Source organism: Cervus elaphus, chromosome 24, assembly GCF_910594005.1.
Source record: "Cervus elaphus chromosome 24, mCerEla1.1, whole genome shotgun sequence".
NCBI lineage: Eukaryota > Metazoa > Chordata > Mammalia > Artiodactyla > Cervidae > Cervus > Cervus elaphus.
Window position 1 is genome coordinate 26,842,245 of NC_057838.1, and position 18,936 is coordinate 26,861,180.

An 18,936-nucleotide genomic window follows, 5' to 3' on the forward strand; every position below is an offset into this window, starting at 1 on the left:
TATGGTTTGGCCAGGTGTACCGTTGTAGGCCTGAAGATGAGCCAGGGGAGTCTCTAAGACTTGAGAACCATAGACTTGACCTTGGCTGTATGACATAAAAAGTGTGAAAGTGAAAGAACAAGGTTAATAAAGACTAAAATGATTCTGTTAATGCTTTTAGTGCTTTGTGAATGGAAACAACTCTTATTTTTGGAAAGGAGTCTCAGTATATTAAACATTTCAACAAAAGGGAATAATGTATAAAAGTACTTATGATAGTCCTTAAAAATACCACAATTATTATTTAAATTTTTGTGAATTTTGCCATGTTAGCTTACAGCAGGAGTGGCATTGGTGTTTTAAATCGAAACAGGAAGCTGTCAAGGCTTAGATAACTTATTCATGACATTAACAAGGTATAATTTGGTGTGTAACAGTGTTGAACAGTAGGAAAAGTTAATGATTGCCCACCTTTCAGCTAATCATGTGATTGCTCTTGATATAATTACCTGGTAGGCAGGGATAGAATCATGTAATTTGCTAGCCTGGTGCTGCATGCTTACAAACATTGGTGCTATTGTGTGTCACCAAGCGCGGTTTCTGAAATGTGGCCGTCTTTGTCTTTTTCTGCTGAAGAAGCCCCATGTATCATGTCCGTTTGTCTCTTTGTTACGGTCAGGATGTGTTGCTTGGACTGAGAGAGATACCAGATTTTTTCAGCTTCTCTTCCAATTGCTATGGATACTGTGTCAGTGCTATTGGGGTCTCCTCTTGTCAATTTCAGACAGGTTTCCCCTTGGACGCTGAAATCCGTGTCCATCCTGATGTTAACGGGCCACTTGTTCAAGTGCAAGAGGGCTTTTGAAAGTGCACCGTGATGAGAATTAGTTTGAAAAAATTATACCAGAGAGGGTTAAAACTTTCTGAACTTGTAAAGCCTCACTTCTTTGCTCACCCCCAGCACCCCCACTTTCTGATTTTGCTGTTCATGGTTTCCTCCTGGTAACAAGCAGTGCTCAGTGGGAAAGTCAAGCTGGCCTAGAGTCTCCCTGTCCCAGAGAATGACTTGCCAGGGCTCCTAAAGGGGCCTGTAGTTGGGCAGAAAAGCCCACTTGGTGGCATCCTGGTTGTTCCTTGGATGTGGAATGGTTTTTCATTAGGAGTTCCATTTCTTTAGTAGGCTTTTCAGATCCTTTTATTTGCCTCTGGTGTTAGTTTTGGCAAGTTGCATATTTCAGGGAGTGTCTCCATTTCATTTAAGCTGTTGAATTATTTATTGGCATAACCATGGCCCATTTAACGTCCAGAAGATCTGGAGCGATGTCCCCACCTTCTGTTTCTGATATTTGCCTTTCTTGTTGAGAACCATGTCCTGGGAACTGGTGGATCAGAGTTAAGTCAGCTCAGGAAAACGGGTGGGGGTGGTTTCAGGAAAGGGAGGACGGAGGCCGAGGAGGTAGGAGAGCCTGGACGTGGGGGAGGGCAGGGGGCGTGCCTGGGCCTGCCCTTGGCCCCTCCGTTCCCTGGAAGTGTCCCGGAGGGGAGCCGGTCACGTGGGCAGTGAGCTCATTAGGCTGGGGACACCAGCTGGGCTATTATTAGGGCCTTTAAGGTCCGTGGCAGATGTTCTTGGGCCGGGTTCCAGCCGCCCTCACTTCCCACATATGGCATCATACAGTACATGGAAAAAGAGCGACTTGGAAACAAACGACTTTTCCATGAAACACATTATTCCCTTTTCCCATGAACTTTTTCCTTTTCTCTCTCTGTTATTCCTTCTGTCTCTCTTCTCTGTGTGTTCCCTCTCTGCGGCTTTTCCCCTCCCTCTGTCTCGCTCCTCTTTGTATTTCTGTGTTGTTTTCACTCCCCTGGGCTCCCTTTGTCCCTCCCTCCCATACTTCCTTCTTTGCTACTTCTAGGCCCTTTTATTTAACCCTGTATGGACTTTAAAAAGACACAGTAGGATAGGAAGCAAATTTGCCCGTTTTAGGTTTAAAGTGAACCTTGGCATTTCTAGAAAGTATAATGAATGCCCGTAAGGCCGAGGGTAATGTTCCGTTGGAGCTTGTTTGGCTTAATGCCATCTTCAGTCCTGTGGCACAGTGGTAGCTTCAGGGCCGCTTTAAAACCCGAACAGATCGATGAGCCAGCCTGGAGCACTGGTAGTTTTTGTTTTCTTTGGCACACAGTTTGTGCCTTGTCCGTTCTGCTGATGGACCTCTCATGCATCTCATTGACCAACTTTTATCGGTCCTCCCCTCTCCCCTTCTCTTTAGAGTAATCTACATCTCAGCTTGGAATCACAAGGTAGAATCAATATCAAATTGAGTTGAATTATTGTTCTAGGAGCCTGAATTTCCAATAGGAAATGTGCTGTTACGTGATATGACTTCAGTGTATATTCTTTAAAGCTCAGAGTCATGCAAGCTTCATTACAGAAGTTTCCTCCTGTTTGTGTGCTGATATTTTGAAATATTTACATTAATTTTGTAGCTATGGCACAACATTGTATTCTTATTTCAAAAATAATGTGATAATACATACATACATGAGCATTATTTCTTACTCTCATGATGGCTATAACTTTCAGAAGTAGATCTCAAGAAAAACCTTCTATAACCTAGGCATTTTTCTTTGAGTGAGAGTAAGTATAACTATTTTGGAAAGGTACTTCTTTTCAATTTAAAAAAGTATTTAGTTGTAAAAAGTTTTAAAAACCCCACCCCAAACCCGAACTATAGAGTGAGATCACAAGAAAAGTGATGCTGAACTGGGTGACTAATTTATTCATATTGATTTCCCTGCTAATTGAGAGATTGGGAAAGAAAAACAGAAGCAGCCTTATTTTGTTTTCCTAACCTTATCTGGAGAAGAGGAATCTTACAGACTGGTGGGTACAGGTGCTGGAGCTCTGGACTGTGGGCAGAGATGTGTCCATGCCTGCATCCCATGTGTTTGCTGAGCGTTTTATGCTTATTCCAGGAAGGTGGTTGGTTGTGATTTCATCCGTCTTCAGCAGGTAAACGTCACCTTTGGTTGGAATGAGGGCATTCTTGGCAGAGTAGGGGGCTGGTGGTCTACTTAGAATGACGATTGCTAAGTGTGTGTTGACTGGTTTCCCTGGACCAGGAGTTGAGATTTGACAGTAAAGGAGACACTTGACGTCTGGGGACAGGAGAGAGAAGAGAGAGACATAAAGGAGAAACAGATGCACGATGTAATGCCAGGTAGGGAGCAGAGGTGATGAGCAGAGACCCAGTAATAGTGCAGGGAGGGGATTGAACCGTGGGAAAATACAGAGACACAGAGTCCCAAGCAGGGCAGAATGCAAGTGCCCAGGCCGCTGCAGAAAGGCTGGAGGGTAGGACCTCCTTGGGGCAAGTGGACACAGATAAGTGGGTGGTCAGGGCAGGCCTGCATTCCACTAGCCTTCCGGGTCCTGGTCAGGAATTGAAATTTTAATCCGAATTTGATTGGAAGGAAGTTGCTGGGGTGGCGCTAGTGGTAAAGAACCTGCCTGAAGATGCAGGAAACAAAAGAGATACGGGTTCAGTTCCTAGGTTGGAAGGATTCCCTGGAGGAGGGCATGGCAACCCACTCCAGTATTCTTGCCTGGAGAATCACATGGACAGAGGAGCCTGATGGGCTACAGTCCTTAGGGTCACAAAGAGTTGGACACGACTGAGGCAACTTGGCATGCACGCGTGAATTGATGGACTTCTTTCAGGGATCCCCCAGCTGCTGTGTGGAGAGCCAGGGCTTGGGGGCAGGAGTGACAGCAGGGAGACAGGAGAGGTTGGTCCAGGCCCCCCGAGAGCGGTGGCAGCTCCGGAGAAGCGGAGGGACGTGATGTGGCCCTGGGGCTGGCAGTGTGGGATAGCTGGCCGATGGTGAGGGGAGCCGTGAGCAAGGCCGGTCTAGTGTGATGGCTTCCGTCTTACATGTAGTCTAAGTGGGATTGTTTTAACTTCTTTTTTTTTGTTTGTTTGTTTGCTTTAACTTCTTAAAGCATTTACACAATTAAAAAATCCTGGTGTTGAAAATGCTTGTGTGTAATTTGTTAGTCAAGTATCTGGTAGGGACACCGGGGTATAAGCTTTCCCGACACCACAGAAGTGAGCGGAGGCATCCTCATCTCAAGTGGGAGCTAAAGAGGGAGGGCGAGAGCGCTGTTTTCTTTTATGGTTGAGAAATGAGTCTTCGCGGCAGGAGTCAGAAGGTACATCTCAGACTTCATCCCAGATCAATGAGCGTGAAGAAAGCACAGATGACAGAGAGAGAGGAGCAGTTTCCCTCAGAGCACAGTGTCAGTAACAGCTGATGGTAATTAACCTTAGGCGTTTGGATTTTCAAAATTGAAAAAGTTCCAAAGATTCTTTAAAGGTTTGATAGTCTTGTCTCATTATACGTATGCACATTTGTTTAACCTGTGTCTGGAAACAGTGCCCTCTTGGAAATTGCTATTTTATTTTTCATGTTTTTTTAATTGAAGTATAGTTGATTTATAATATTGTGTTAGTTTCTGATGTCCAGCAAAGTGACTCAATTTTATATATATATATGTAATATATAGATTCTTTTTCAAATTATTTTTCATTTCAGTCTTTAACAATATATTGAATACAATTCCCTCTGTCATACAGTGGGACCTTGTTGTTTATACATTTTATATCTAGTAGTATGTATCTGCTAATCCCAAACTAATTTATCCCTCCCCCGACCCTTTCCTCTTGGGTAACCGTAAGTTGGTTGCCTATGTCTATGAGCCTGTTTTTTTTTTTTTATGAGTCTGTTTTTTAAATAAGTTTGTATCATTTTTAGATTCTGCATATAAGTGATACCTCTGGCATTTGTCTTTCTCTGTCTGACTTACTTCACTTAGTATGATAATCTCTAGGTCCAGACATGTTGCTGCCATTGGCATTGGGAACTTGACTGTTTTAAAAATGTTTCTCTCATATATTAGAGTGAGGTTGTCTGAGGTGCATTTCCAATTTCCTTATGATGGACGTGGATGATAGCATTTTCCCCCCAGGGAGGATCAGAATTTCAGGGACCAGGGGGATTAAAAAGATTAAACAGCTGATCCAGGGTTTATCATTATCACTGTCGCTCACCTCAGCAGTCTGAGATTATTTCTCTCCCTGCAAGACTGGCCTTCAGGCATGGCACGGGGAGAAACCGAGCATGACCATAGCCCCTGAGAAGCGAGGGGCCTCAGCTGGTCCACGCACAGCCTTGGTGGGTCTGAGCTAAGAATACTTAACAGCTTCCTTGGTAAAGCAGGTGCTGATGCTTCAAGTGGGTCAGAGCTGAGGTTATGGGCAAAGAATTTGGAGGGCACATTCTCCTGGAATCTGAAGTATTTGAGGACAGAGAGGCATGCTGCCTTCTGGAAGAGTTTTTTTTTTTTTTAAATCACTCCAAGACTATGACACCAATATTTTTTACCTCTCTAAAACAAGTGTAGTAGGCTGCTGTCCTTCTAAAAATGAAACTTCACTGTCATGGAATTAAAACACCGGCTGCTTTGTTTGGAAGTGTAAGAAGGAAGGGATTTTTCTTGTTGAGTAGGATCAAGTTAGCTCTTTTAGGAATATAAATTCCAGGCTAGTGTTTCCTTAAAAACTGATATTTTAATGTGTTTATACTGGCGCTGTTAGCACATCCCATTCTGGGCTCTTTTTAATGGGCTCTGGGTAATTACTGTGGCCTCCCATCTCAGCCAGGACACTGAGCCATTGAGGAAGACAGCTGGCTGCTTATTAGCCACCAGCGGGTGGCCCCTGACCCCTCCTCCTTGAAGATGGTGTGAGGCACAATTAGAGAGCCCTGGAAGGGGCATAAGTGATTGCTGGGCCATAAATAATACAATCTACCCTGTCTGTCTGTGAATGTGATGAGGCCCAGCTGATGTGATGTTCAGAAGTCAGAACCTCATATTCTGGGTCCAGCATGTTCAGGCTCTGTGACCTTAGGTGAATTCTTAGCCAGTGAGCCTCTATTTTTCCATCTGTAGAATAAGACTGTGTAGTGTGATTGTGGGGTAAAGAAGGTGATGCATAGAAAAGTTTGCCTTATTCTTGCTGGTTTGGCAGCATGTGGTAGGCATTTAGTGAAGGAGCTCTGAGCCTGTTCCTTTGGGGCTGGTGAATTTCAGTGTATTATTATCCCCTTCTTCCTCCTTCTGCTCCAAGCCTCTCTGCCTCTACCAGGGAAGAGTTAAGCATTTGACATAAGGTCATTTTCCCCCAGGGGTTCAGATGTAAAGAATCCTCCTGCAGTGCAGGAGACACCAGAGATGTGGGTTCGATCCCTAGGTTGGGAAGATCCCCTGGAGGAGGAAATGGCAACCCACTCCAGTATTCTTGCCTGGGAAATCCCATGGACAGAGGAACCTGGCGGGCTGTAGTCGGCTACTGAGCACACACTCACACACACACATGCTTCTTGCCCTGGCTGACTTCTGAATCATTCTGGGTTCTGATGACTCACCTCGCACCTTGCCCATCTCTCCTCCAGCAGTGACTTCTCCACCCTGCTTCACCCACTTTGCCGGTCACAGCCAGACTATGTCATCTCCTGGGGTTACGTGTTCCACCTCTGATATCCCAAGTGTAACCTCTCTGCTCTCTGAACTTCAGTCCTTCCAGTCTTTTGCCCGCATTCCTTGCCCCGTCCACGGTCCTGGCTTCTCCTCTTCCACCCCAGCTTGTCATCGCTGAGTACCTGCTGCCCTTCCTTGGTGTCACCTGGCAGAACTCTGCCCGTCTCTTTTGGGGATGACTGGAGAAATTATATAATCACCTGTCACTCTGTAAAGCACCTTCAGATGGGGCATGGCTTCTGCTCAGTGGTCCCCTTGTGTTTCCTTGGGCTTCTTGCTCTATCTTTTGCCTCAGTGACTATTCTAGACTTCCCATGTCTTTCTCAAACACCTGACTGCTTGCTTTTAGTAGGTCCTCTTAATTGAGTGAGCTGAAGCAGGCAACTAGCTGCCTTCCAGCCTTCATATGCCCAGCTGTGGGAGTGCCCATCTCTTGTTCTCTGTTCTGTCAAGTGAGGGAAAGACCCTCTTCATCCCCGAGGCTGATCTGCACCCTATTGTTGGACCCCACCCTCTCCCACCTACTCAGGGCTGGTTCTTGACGATTGGCCCTCCTTTCTGTTTCTTAGGAGAGCTTCACCTTATCCATGGACCCCACCCACTATCCTGTACCGTACTCGGTTCTCTGCTGTCTTTCTAGAGCCCGCTTCTCCCTCCAGCCTTAGTTCTTTCTTCTTGTTTGCTGTCAGTCTCACTGAACCATCCTTTCCTCCTGTCCCTGGCCCTACTGCTCTCGAGCATCCAAGCCCATGATTCCACCACCAGCACAGTGAATTTGGTGCCAAATCCAGCACACACCTTCCACTCCTGGCGTCCTTGACCTTTGACAGCACAGGCTAAAATTACCTGCATGTGAAATTCTCTTTCCCCTTGTCTTCTGGAAAGCTACACCCTCATGGCCTCCCTCCTCCTCTTTCCACCACCCCGCCTTGGCAGCCTGCAGCCTCCTCTGTCCCCAAGTAGCCTTTGAGTGGTGGTGTGCTCAGGTGAGCACCTTGCCTTGCGCTCTGCCCCGAACACCACCATGCCTATGGCCTCGGCTGCCGCCACTACCCAAATCTTTTCTCCTGAGCTCTGTACCCTTTTACCTACCTGCTTGCCCCCTGCACACCTCCGTTTCCAGATGCATGAACACCACCACATACTCTCCCTTGCCCCCTCCTTCTCCCCAGCAAAGAAAGGGTCTTACTAGTCATATGGACCGCTGTTTCCAGCTACTCAAGCAGGAACTTGGACCTTTTCCTGACTCAACATTTCTGTCATTCCCCCACTTCCAGGCAGTCACCTCCCAGATCTCCCTGAATGCCCTGCTGGGCTCCACTGCTCCAATATTTTCTGCTGCTAAAGTGACCTTTCTCAAGTGCAAATTGAATACCTTCATTCCCCAGCTTAAAACCGTTCAGGAACTCCCCATGGGGCCAAAGTAACTGCTGCCCCTCCTTCCCTTGCTGAAGCCATTCAGAGCTTTTTCAGCTCCCTAATTGAGTGGGCTTTCTTTCTCCTCCAGGACTTCGCCTCTTCTGTTACATCCCCTGTAGAGCACCCCTCCCCCATCCCTGCACACCCTGATCTAGCAGCCTGGCTGATTCCACTCACCTTTTCGTTCTGGCCTGAGGTTGGCCTCGGAAACCTTTCTTGACACCACGTTACCCATCTGTATCAGCAGTTTTTTTTTTTTCCCAGTGGCCTCTCACCGCTGATATTCTTGTCTGTGGCCCTGTGAGGGTAAAGAGGATCGTTGAGAGGCTTCACTTGGACAGTGGAGGGCATACAGACATCTGACCTGGCATTCAGCTCTTGACCCAAAGGGCCGTTCTTGTCTGTGTAGTATAGGGAAGAGAGCTTGTTGAGATAATTACTCCTTATAGATCTCCAGTTCCATGAGGACAGGCCTTTTTGTTGGATTCATTTTCTGCTATAGTCCCAGTACCAGGAAGGCATAGAGGGCTTCCAGGTGGCACAGTGGTAAAGAATCTGCCTGCCAGTGCAGGAGACTTGGGTTCAATCCCTGGGTCAGGAAGATCCCCTGGAGAAGGAAATGGCAACCCACTCCAGTATTCTTGGTTGGGAAATCCCATGGACAGAGGAGCCCGGTGGGCTATATGTAGTCCATTGGGTCGCAGAGAGTTGGACACGACTGAGTGAGCACACAGGAGCACATAATAGTGCCTGGCAGAAAATCAGTGCTCAGTAAATATTACTGAATGAGTGCAGAGCAAGAGTGAGCTTTTCGATCTTAACGTGGTCAGTTTTCACCTGCTCTGCCCCTCTGCCAGGTGATAGAAGGGCGTGGGCTTGGAAATAGGAGCCAGCCTTAAAGGAGCCAACTCTCTGTGCAGCCTCCTGTTGCTCTCTTTTATCGCACATTCGTGAACCTTTTAAAATCACAAGTTGTAATCACCAGAGCTGTGTAACAGAATTCCTGGGTCATGAGATAGCTGAGGCTGCTCTGACTCATGGCACAACTGGGAAAAATGGATGTGTTTCTGCTTCTGAGAATTAGAAGCAGTGTCTCCTCACTTTCAGACCAGATCTATCTCTGGCTATTGAAGTGACTTTTAACCTTCTGGGGGAGTTGAAGCTCCTTTGAAGTGAGCCTGGCAGAGCAGAGTTGATAGCCTCGCGGAGCCGTGGAGCTGAGCTGTGCTGTTGTGCTCTGATACAAGCGGAAGCTGCTTTGATAGTTTTCAGAGTCAAGTAACTGATTAAAGAAGGTTCTTTGTCTTTCTTTTGTTGAACAAATACTTACGGCATGCCCATTTTGGGGGCTGATTCTCTTTTACAGTCTTACTGGTTTATGGGTTCTGTTTTCAGCCTTTCCCCTAAATAGAATGGAAGCTGCTGGAAGTCAGGGACCTCATATATGATGTGCGCTGGGAATGCTGAGGACCTAACCTAGCAGAGTGCGTGGCACAGTATTTTGTGTTTATTTTTTCAAATAGAGACAGTTTTATTTTTCCTCTTCTATCCATAGGCCTTTCATTTCCATTTCTTGCCTTATTGCCCTGGCTAGAATTTCCAGCACTGTGTTAAAGGGGACTTACTTGCCCTGTTTCTGATCTTAGGGGATGTGATAGTCAGTTCTGAGAAATGGAGTATTTCCTGCTATATAAATAAACAAAGATGTCAGTGTCATCAGCAATTCCAGCCTTCCGGGGCAACCAGGAAGGAGACCAACACCTGCAATCCAGCAGCCATTAGGCTGCAGCCACTCCCTTCAATGAGCATTGAAGGACAACGCAGGATAACCAGCCCCAGAGAACTCAGATGCTTATTAAAGAAATGATTTCAGTGACCCCAGATTCTTGCATCTTCCCATACATAGAAAGGTGCTAAATTCCTTAACTTGAGATATCTTGTTTTCTTTAATTCACAAAAATACTTTTGATGTTCAGACTACTTGCCCTTTGTTACAAACTTCTCTACGACCTGGCTCCTCCCCTTGCCGCCTCACAGCAGTTCTCCCAGCGTTACTTGAGATGCTGTTTCCGGGGCTTGAAGTCCTAAAGATCCCCACCAAATAAACTTTTCAGTTGTGACTATTTTTTCAGTTGACAGTTCAATGTGTCCACTTGGCCAGGCTATAGTCCTCAGTTATGCAATCAGTCATCTAGCTGTTATTCTGAAGGTATTTTGTAAATGTGATTAAATTCCATACTCAGTTGGTTTTAAGTAAAGTTTATTCTAGATAACTGGCACAGTGTTTTTGTTGAGTGAATGGTAAACAGGTTGCTGGGGATGGTGTGTGGGCACATAGTCCTGCCCCCTAGAATTTATAGTATGGTTTTGTAGATGAACATAATGCAGTTTCACAAACAAATGTAAAGTTGTAACTGTGACCAAGAGGCCACTGTGCTTGGAAGGCTGTCATAGGATCTTTTGGCTTAGGGAGTTTGAGAAGGCTCCCCTGAGGCACCGAGAGCTAAAGGAGAAGTACCCAGCCAAACGGAGGGAGCAAGGCCCTTCAGGCGGAGGAAGCAGCATGATCTGTGTTGGGCGAGTGTCTTAGAGGAACCAACCCAAGCAAGATCTAGGTAATCTCTTTCAGTTTCCAAAGTTGGGCTCTAACAGTGGCAGACTTTATTTTCTTGGGCTCCAGAAGCACTGCAGATGGTGACTGCAGCCATGAAATTAAAAGATGCTTGCTCTTTGGAAGAAAAGTTATGGCAAACCTAGATAGCATATTAAAAAGCAGAAACATTGCTTTGCCTACAAAGGTCTCTATAGTCAAAACTGTGGTTTTTCCAGTAGTCATGTATGGATGTGAGAGCGGGACAATGAAAAAGGCTGAGCACAGAAGAATTGATGCCTTTGAACTGTGGTGGAGGAGACATTTGAGAGTCCCTTGGACACCAAGGAGATCAAACCAGTCAATCCTAAAGGAGATCAATTCTGAATGTTCACTGGAAGGACAGTTGCTGAAGCTGAAACTCCAATACTTTGGCCACCTCATGCAGAGAGCTGACTCACTAGAAAAGACCCTGATGCTGGGAAAGATTGAAGGCAGGAGGAGAAGGCGATTATAGAGGATGAGATGGTTGGATGGCATCACCGACTCAATGGACATAAGTTTGAGCAAGCTCCGGGTGTTGGTGATGGACAGGGAAGCCTGGCCTGCTCTGCAGTCCACGGGGTCAACAAAGAGTCAGACACGACTGAGCGACTGAACTGATCTGGACTAACCTTTCTCTTCTATCTTAATGATAACAATGGACAACATTTATCAAGTGTTTACATGGATTATAGCATTTTATCCTCCCAGTGACCAGCATACCAGCAGGAGGTGTATAGTATAGTGAAGTATAGTGTAGTATATAGTAAACCAGCAGAGGTATACTATGGAAACCAGTTAGAGGTTGCCCAGCTGACAAGTAGGTTTCTTGCCTACTTTCTTTGACTAGAACCTGCAGGATAATGTTCAGTAAGTGATCATATGGGAAAACAGTCACTTTCCCAGCTAAGTCTGATATTATCTGTAAGTTTTTCGTAGGTGCTATTTGTCAGCTTGAGGAAGTTTCTTTTTATTTCTCGTTTGTTGAATGTTTTGTCATGAAAGTTGGTTGAAATCCTGTGAAACGCATTTTCTGCATCTCTTGAGCTGATCATATAGTCTTAGTCCTATATTAACATGGTATATTATAATACATGATTTTCAGCAATTGCTTCATTACTTTTTATATTTTTCAGAACTGCCATGAAGTAAAAATACCTTTTCTTTTCAATGAAGCAGAAGACTTAGTAGCAGTTGCTTATGCTTGCAAACTGTTTTTCATTGAACTACAGTTCTTTGTCTTTTTTTTTTCCTTTTGGAAAATGAACCTATGAAAATGATCGCTTCACAGTGTACATCCCAGACAAGGAATACAATTCTTAATTTTGATGGCGAAAGGGCTGTTCCACTCTCTCGGGCTGATTATGTGATCATTGCCACTGCTGTGATTACTGTCTGTGATTACTGAAGTAGACCCTGACCTGTCATGGTCTGGAAGTGCTGCTCATTATACTGATTCTTTGTCTCATCTTTTAAAAAGAATGATGATCCTGGGTTCTTGTTACCAGAGGATGTGGCCTCCTTTGTGAAGAATACATTAGGAAGGATGCTTATGTGGAATTTGATCCTGGGAACCCTGCTTTACAGTTCTTTCTGACCTTTCCTCCCCCTTTTGGGGCAAGGATTAGTGTATCCGTGACCATTATTATTGGGTTTATGGGCAGCAGCTTAGCAACCGTTTCATGGCACTCAGCTGTCTCATTTGGTCTTTTGCTTTTAGCTCTCCTCCTGCCTGTCCTCTTCTCTTTCTCCCTGCCCCATCCCCCATCTTCCTCCTTGCCCCTCTCTTATTTTTCTCCCATTTCTCTCCGTCTTGTCCCCTCCCCATGGCCTCTCCTGCTGGTCCCTCCCTCATCCCCCCTTCCCTCCCCACTTCTCTTCTGGCCCCTTTTTTTCTCTCCCTAGTCCCTTCCTCCTGACCCCTGCCCTCCCCCTCCCCCCTTGTCTTGGGAATCCTTTGTCCTCCTGTGACCCAGCCCCCTCTTCTGCCCACAGCCCCCAGCCCCCAGCCCTGTGAGCAAATCCAGCTTTAGGTGGATGTTGTCTTTGGCTTTTTGCCTGTCGATTTCTCCAACTCGAAACCCCGTGTCCTATTTTCTCCATGGAGGTGGGGAGTAAAGGGGATCCCAGCATTCATGAGCTCAGATAGGCTGTGTCTGCAGGACGTGGCTATTTCTGAGCTAGTCCCTGGCTTTGTTTCTTGGTGTCCCCGGTTCTCATGATGGCCTGTTTGGGGGAGAAGGAGCCCTGTCCCCTCTGTCCCCAGGGGACTGGGATGTGGAAGAGGACAATGCTTTGACCTCTTAGGGTTCTTGATGACTTGATGGACAGCCTTCTTCCTGGCCCTTTAAAATACCTTTGGTTAGCAGGAGGCAAAATGATGATTGTGATCATAGTTTAATATTTTGAAAACAGAATCTCGAATGTTCATTGCCCTGCGGTTGTGAGTCCTTGTCCTGATCTCCGGAAGTGGATTGCTTTGGGATGGAAAGGGTGGCCTGTGACCAGCTAGTTCTCTTCACTTGCTGGAGCCCAGATGCCCCTGTCCCCTGGCCTGAGTACAAACCCACCTTTCAGGTGACCCCACATGCTGGATTGTCTTAGATTGGGGACTATAATAAAACTGATGTTATTTTAAAGTACCGTTTTTCAGTACTACAGTCTGTTCCTACCTCATTCTCATCTACTCTTCAGGTTTTTTTTTGTTTGTTTGTTTTTTTAAAGCTCTTTGGATGTCATTTGTGTTACGTGGAAGGAGTTTTCTCTGTGTAAGAGGGCAGCTTTCCTAGAAAGTGGAGTCAATAAATTGGATTTGCCGGTACAAGTTTGGCCTTGTGATGCCAAGAGCTTGGGCTCTGCAGCCAGACCGCCCAGATTCTTGCCCCTCTGTGCCCCTTGCCAGCTATGCAGCCATTTCCTACGCTTCTAAAGTTGCAGGCTCCTCCTTGGTAGGAGCGAGATGGGGTGCTTCCTTCATCAGGTGGTGAGGGTGAGGGGACATGCCACATGCTAAGTCGCTTCAGTCTTTACGACCCTATGGATTCTAGCCCGCCAGGCTCCTCTGTCCATGGGATTCTGCAGGCAAGAATACCAGTGTGGGTTGCCATGCCCTCCCCCAGGGGATCTTCGTGACCCAATAATCAAACCGGCGTCTCGTAGGTCTCCTGCATTGGCAGGCGGCTGTATATCACTGCTGTAACCTGGGAAGCCCAAGTGTTTATTAATAAATATTATTTATTGGCTATTACACATACTTAGTAGCAAAGGTCAGCCAATGAAGCAGCCGCAAGCCTGCTGCCAGTTTTTTGGGGCCTCTGTTTTTTCACTTGAATTACGTGATTTCTCTGGATTTTTAAGTTAGTCTAGTTTAAGAAATTAAGAGTTGTAAAGCCACTTTCCCTAGAGAAAATCAAATCTTTACCAGCTGATACCTGTGTATTTCTGTTTTAAAAAAAATCTTGTAAGAGGTGGCAGTCTTGAAATAGGATGATTAAGATTTCTTGAAGCAGAAACCTATGGCTACCATAAACTTCTGCTTATGAAGACACATTGTATAGTATATTTTATCTCTATAAATGTATACCTTTTCATTTTATAACCTTATTTAGAAGCCAGACTCATGCTTGTTTACAGGAACTGTAACACTGTGGGAACTGTTCCAGAGTAGAAGTTTTAAAGGTGGAATCACATTTAATTCATTTAAACAAAATCTGAAGGTTTGCTGTGAGGTTGGGGATAGCTCTGGGCCTAATCTGGGGTAAGGGAGACCAGACACCCTTTGCCTAATGCTGTTGCTTAAAGTGAGGACAGGGCCTCTGAGGTCTCTGCAACTGAGGTTCACTGCCTTGGTTGGTTCAGTGCCTGACTGGGCCTCACATCTCAGCCCAGCCTGCGGTTGTCTTGTGATCCTAAGGCCTTGGCATGCGTCTTCCACCCTTAGTCAGGACTCCTTCACCTGGGAGGGTTAGAAATCAGGCCATTATGTTTTTTTTTATTTTTATTTTTTGGCCGCACCACTCGGCTTGCGGGATCTTAGTTTCCCTGACCAGGGTTTGAACCCTGGTCCATTGCAGTGAAAGCGCTGAATCCTATCCACGGGGCCACCAGGGAATTCCCAGGCCTTTGTGTTTAATAAATTGAAACACTGCATAGTGTACTGTTTATTCAGACATTCTTCAGAATCAGCCCCATGTTCCAGGGCCATCGTTGTCATTGCCCATTATGTATAAAGGTAATTTTAAAAAATCTGTTCATTGGAGCTTTTCAGTTGTGTGAACTTCAGATAATTGAACGGTTTAGTGTGTCCTGTAAGTGGAGCGCTTGTGCTTCCCCATCTCCGAGCCTGCAGAGATTAGTCCTCTTTCCCTGTCGTCCTCCCTTCCATGCCAGGCCAGTACCTAAGCCAGTAATGTGTGTTCTGGGGCAGCGGTCTCCAAATTGAATAGCAAACAGGTAAGAAACTGGGGCCTCAGTTGGGTAGCAGATGCCAAATTTGAAACTGGAAGCATTGTGTTTTGATTGAGCAACTATTACAGTTGTGTTCCTTTTTATAGATTCAGATCTGTCATAGAGCACATTTGGAAAAAAAAAATCACACATAATTTTGCACCAATCCAAAACTCCTAAGAGAGCCCCTCAGAAGGCTATAACTTGGGAAGGCAGGGTGGAGTTAGCCAGCTCCACCAGCTGATGTAGATTCTGGTCGGTTCCCTCTGTGCTACCTTGTCCGGCTGCTTGTACAAGACCTTCCTCCTTTAGAGGAGTTTGTGGCTCATCTAACAGGCCCAGAGGATAAACCAGCTCTTGCTGGAGTTCCCACTCCTAGGAAGATGGAATTCAGAGGATGTCTGCTGCATGCTTGGAGCCTGTCTGACGGGAGAAGATGGAGCAATGTGTTCAGAGTTGTTACCTTTGGATTTAGGCTAAAAGGTACAGTGTCTGCTGGAATTTCAGTACTTGTTTCAGGAAGAAGAAATAAAAATGTATTGCCCAAAGACTAACTTCCCATCATAAATCCATAAAACACTAAGTCATATTTCTGGCGCTAATTGATTAGTTTTTTTCCTCCTTTCCAGTAAATGTATGCTTTTTGGTGATCAATTCTGGTATTTTCTGAGGACCTTAAAATAACTTTTTCTTGCTCATTAGGATTGCCTTTTCCCCTTCTAGTCCTGTGTTCTGTACTGCCTGGTGACACCCCAGTGGCTCATTTGGAAGCCTTTTGTGGTTTGCAGCTGTCCTGTGGCCTCTGTTATGATAGCCCACTTAGGATGTGCCCAACTGTTGAATGATTAAATCTGTAGGTTCCATCAGAAGCAGGGAGTAATCAGTTACATCCAGACTCACAGGAATTAAAAGGAGGCTCCAAATCAAAAACACCTATCTCAGGTAGGGCTCTAAGGGGCATGGCATCATCCCTATGCTGGAGTTCAGTGTGTTGGTGTCTTAGAGATGCATTTGGCCTGAAATTACCTGTTGATTTCATACAATGGCTTCATTATGGTCCCCAGGTATCAGCAGCAGCCTGGGAGCTTGTCTAAAATGCACTTTCTTGGGCCTTACTCCAGACCACAGAAGCTCAGGCTTGGGGCCCAGCAGACTGTATTTTCACACGCCCCTCAGAAGCTTCTGGGGCTTCCCACATGGCACTATGGTAAAGAACCTGGCTGCTGATGCAGGAGACACAAGAGACACAGTTTCAACCTCTGGGTCTGGAAGATCCTTTGGAGTAGGACATGGCAACCCACTCCAGTATTTTTGTCTGGAGAATCCCATGGACAGAGGAGCCTGGTGGGCTTCAGTCCACAGGGTTGCAAAGAGTCAGACATGACTGAGTGCCCACACACACACACAAACACACACACACCCCAGAAGCTTCTAATGCATGCTGACTGGTCCAGATGATCTTGTAGACACACAGAGAAGTCAGCTGTTGTTGGTTTGGGGTTTAGTCCCAGAAAACCTGGCAAGCTGTCCCCTCAGAGAGCTGTAATCTCATCTGAGGACTCCTGAGGGAAATGGCCCTGGAACATCACTGCCTAAGGCTTCTTATGCCATTGTTGAGCAACTTCAGCCTCTGATTTAGGAAAGTAGCCAAGTGGACCCAAAGCATGATTAAATCTTCAAGGAAAAAATAACTTGTCTTATTGTACATTATGTGAGGAACTAATAAGGCCTATGCATGTGGATACTAGCGATAAGAGTAGCTGGCATTCTGGGGGTTCCTGCCAGTCTTTATTCTGTGCATATGGGTACGGGATGTGTGTTTAACCCAGCCGAGTTCACACTGTATGCATTGTTCTCCATTGTCTTCCTCCGACCCTCCCCCCATCACAGAAGAGCCCCAGACACCAGTGTGCTAAGGACTGGGGTGGCCAGGAGCCCCAGGATTTAAGTTCCAGTTATCAGAAATCCCTGCACTGTGAGAAAATTGGGGGCTGGGTGCACAGGCCCTCAAGGAGTCATTTTTCCCTTGGCATTTGGAGCGGTCGGTGGGCCTAGCTCCCTTCAAGCCTTCTGCAAAGGGGGAAAGGCAGGGGGAGCTGGCTGACCGGCCACTCTACTGCCATTTAGATTCCCTGACTCTGCAAGCCGGCTGAATGTTGCTTTTTCATGTGCTGCCCGGAATAAAGCCGTCAGATTCTTTCCTCCCCAACAATGGCCGTTTTTATGAGTTCTTGCTTCTCCCAGGCAATGCCCCACACAATGAAGTCTTTTCTTTTCCATTTGTTTAAGCTGGTGGACCTTATGGACCCAGTCTGATTGACTTTTAGTGAATGTTTACAGTTCGTGCAGTGTGATAACTGAACTCATCCTTTGCATGTAGAGAAAGAAAGAGTGGGTGATGACCCCCCTTGCTCACCATTCCTGGGAAAAAAAACCCAGAAAACTCCAAATACTCTGTGAGACAGGAAATATCACAGTTCCATTCAGAATTAGGGGTCACTCTGTTGGTGGCAAAGGAAGAGGGTAAAGAGGACCCTTGGGGCCACTGGTTGCTTTGGGGGGAGCTGGAGAGCTTCTCCTCTTCATGGGGGAGCTGGGTGTACTGTGCTTAGGTCTCCGTTCTGTGGTATAGTCTCCTTTCTTCCTGGACCCAGGGGAAAACCGAAGAAATCTTTGTCAGAGGAGCCACTGCCTCCCCACCACCACCCCCAGGATCCAGGCCCAGAGGGGTCCCTGCCAAGGGTCTGCTCTGAGTCAGGTTCACACCGACCAGGCTTGACCTGGCTGGTCAGGTAAGCAGGCCTCAATGAGCCCGAGCAGAGAAGTATTGCAAATCCAGGGACGCTGCCTTCCCTCCCTCATTAACTTGTCTTCACTGAGTGAAATGAAACTCTGCTGAGGGTCCCCTTTGCTTTTTTAATGACCAGTGATAGACTGCTCATCTCACTCTAGGTAGGAACCAAAATCTCTCTCCCTGCAGACAGCCTGCCCTACCCTGACACTTAGGTAGGGTGTGATGAAAGTTACTGGGACACTGAAAGGTCTGCTTTCCATTTTCTTAGAATTTTCTCTGAACACTCGGGTTCTTCCTGAATCTTCCTTCTGTCCTCTAAGACCGGTTTTGTGGGTGTTGAGGATACAGAGGAGGCCACGACCTGTCCTTAGGAAGCTGACATTGATGTGTGTGTGCGTGTCTGTGTATGTGTATAGAACTTGTGTGTCTGTAATAGTAACAGTAACGGCTGTTTATCGAGGGCTCGTATGTCCAGTTACTGTCCTGAGTACCAGGTCAGAGCCATCAATGAATCGCTTGGAGTGAATGACCTCCTTTGCCCTTTGTCTGAAGCGTCGGGCCTGCTGGTTTCATGGCCCACCCTGCCATCCTGCTGTGTCCTGGTCTCCAGCCTGGTACAGCCAGATAACATACTTACAGTGAGAGCCTTGCAGGATGGAATCAGGAGTCTGGGTTTTATTTTAGCCATGATGGGGAGCTGTGGGAAGATTTAAGCAGGAGGGTCTGAAATAACTCAGCCCAGGTCACCTGCTTGCCAGTTGTATAGCAAGTCCCATTCCTCACCTAGTGGCTGGAAGAAGAGCATCATTATCTGGAAGACCCCATTATTTCCTATCAAAATGGCCTTCTGCTGTTTTATCACCATCATACCTGTTCCCAGCATGGTTAAAATATTTGAAAGGATGTTACAGTTTATGCACGGTACTAAGTAGAGGTGACTTGGTTATTTTATTCACTGAAGCAAATACAGCCAAGTCAGCAAGTGGTCAGTCATTCCCTGTCTCATAGATTAATCATTGATATGATTATCTTTGAACATTCATTCATCACACATCAGCT

At 46.2% G+C, this 18,936-nt stretch overlaps 1 protein-coding gene across 1 annotated transcript in view; it reads left to right on the forward strand.

Annotated features, from left to right (window-relative positions):
* Positions 1-18,936, forward strand: part of LOC122683264 (translation initiation factor IF-2-like) — a 60,273-nt gene that overhangs the window by 19,589 nt on the left and 21,748 nt on the right. The window lies entirely within an intron of this gene.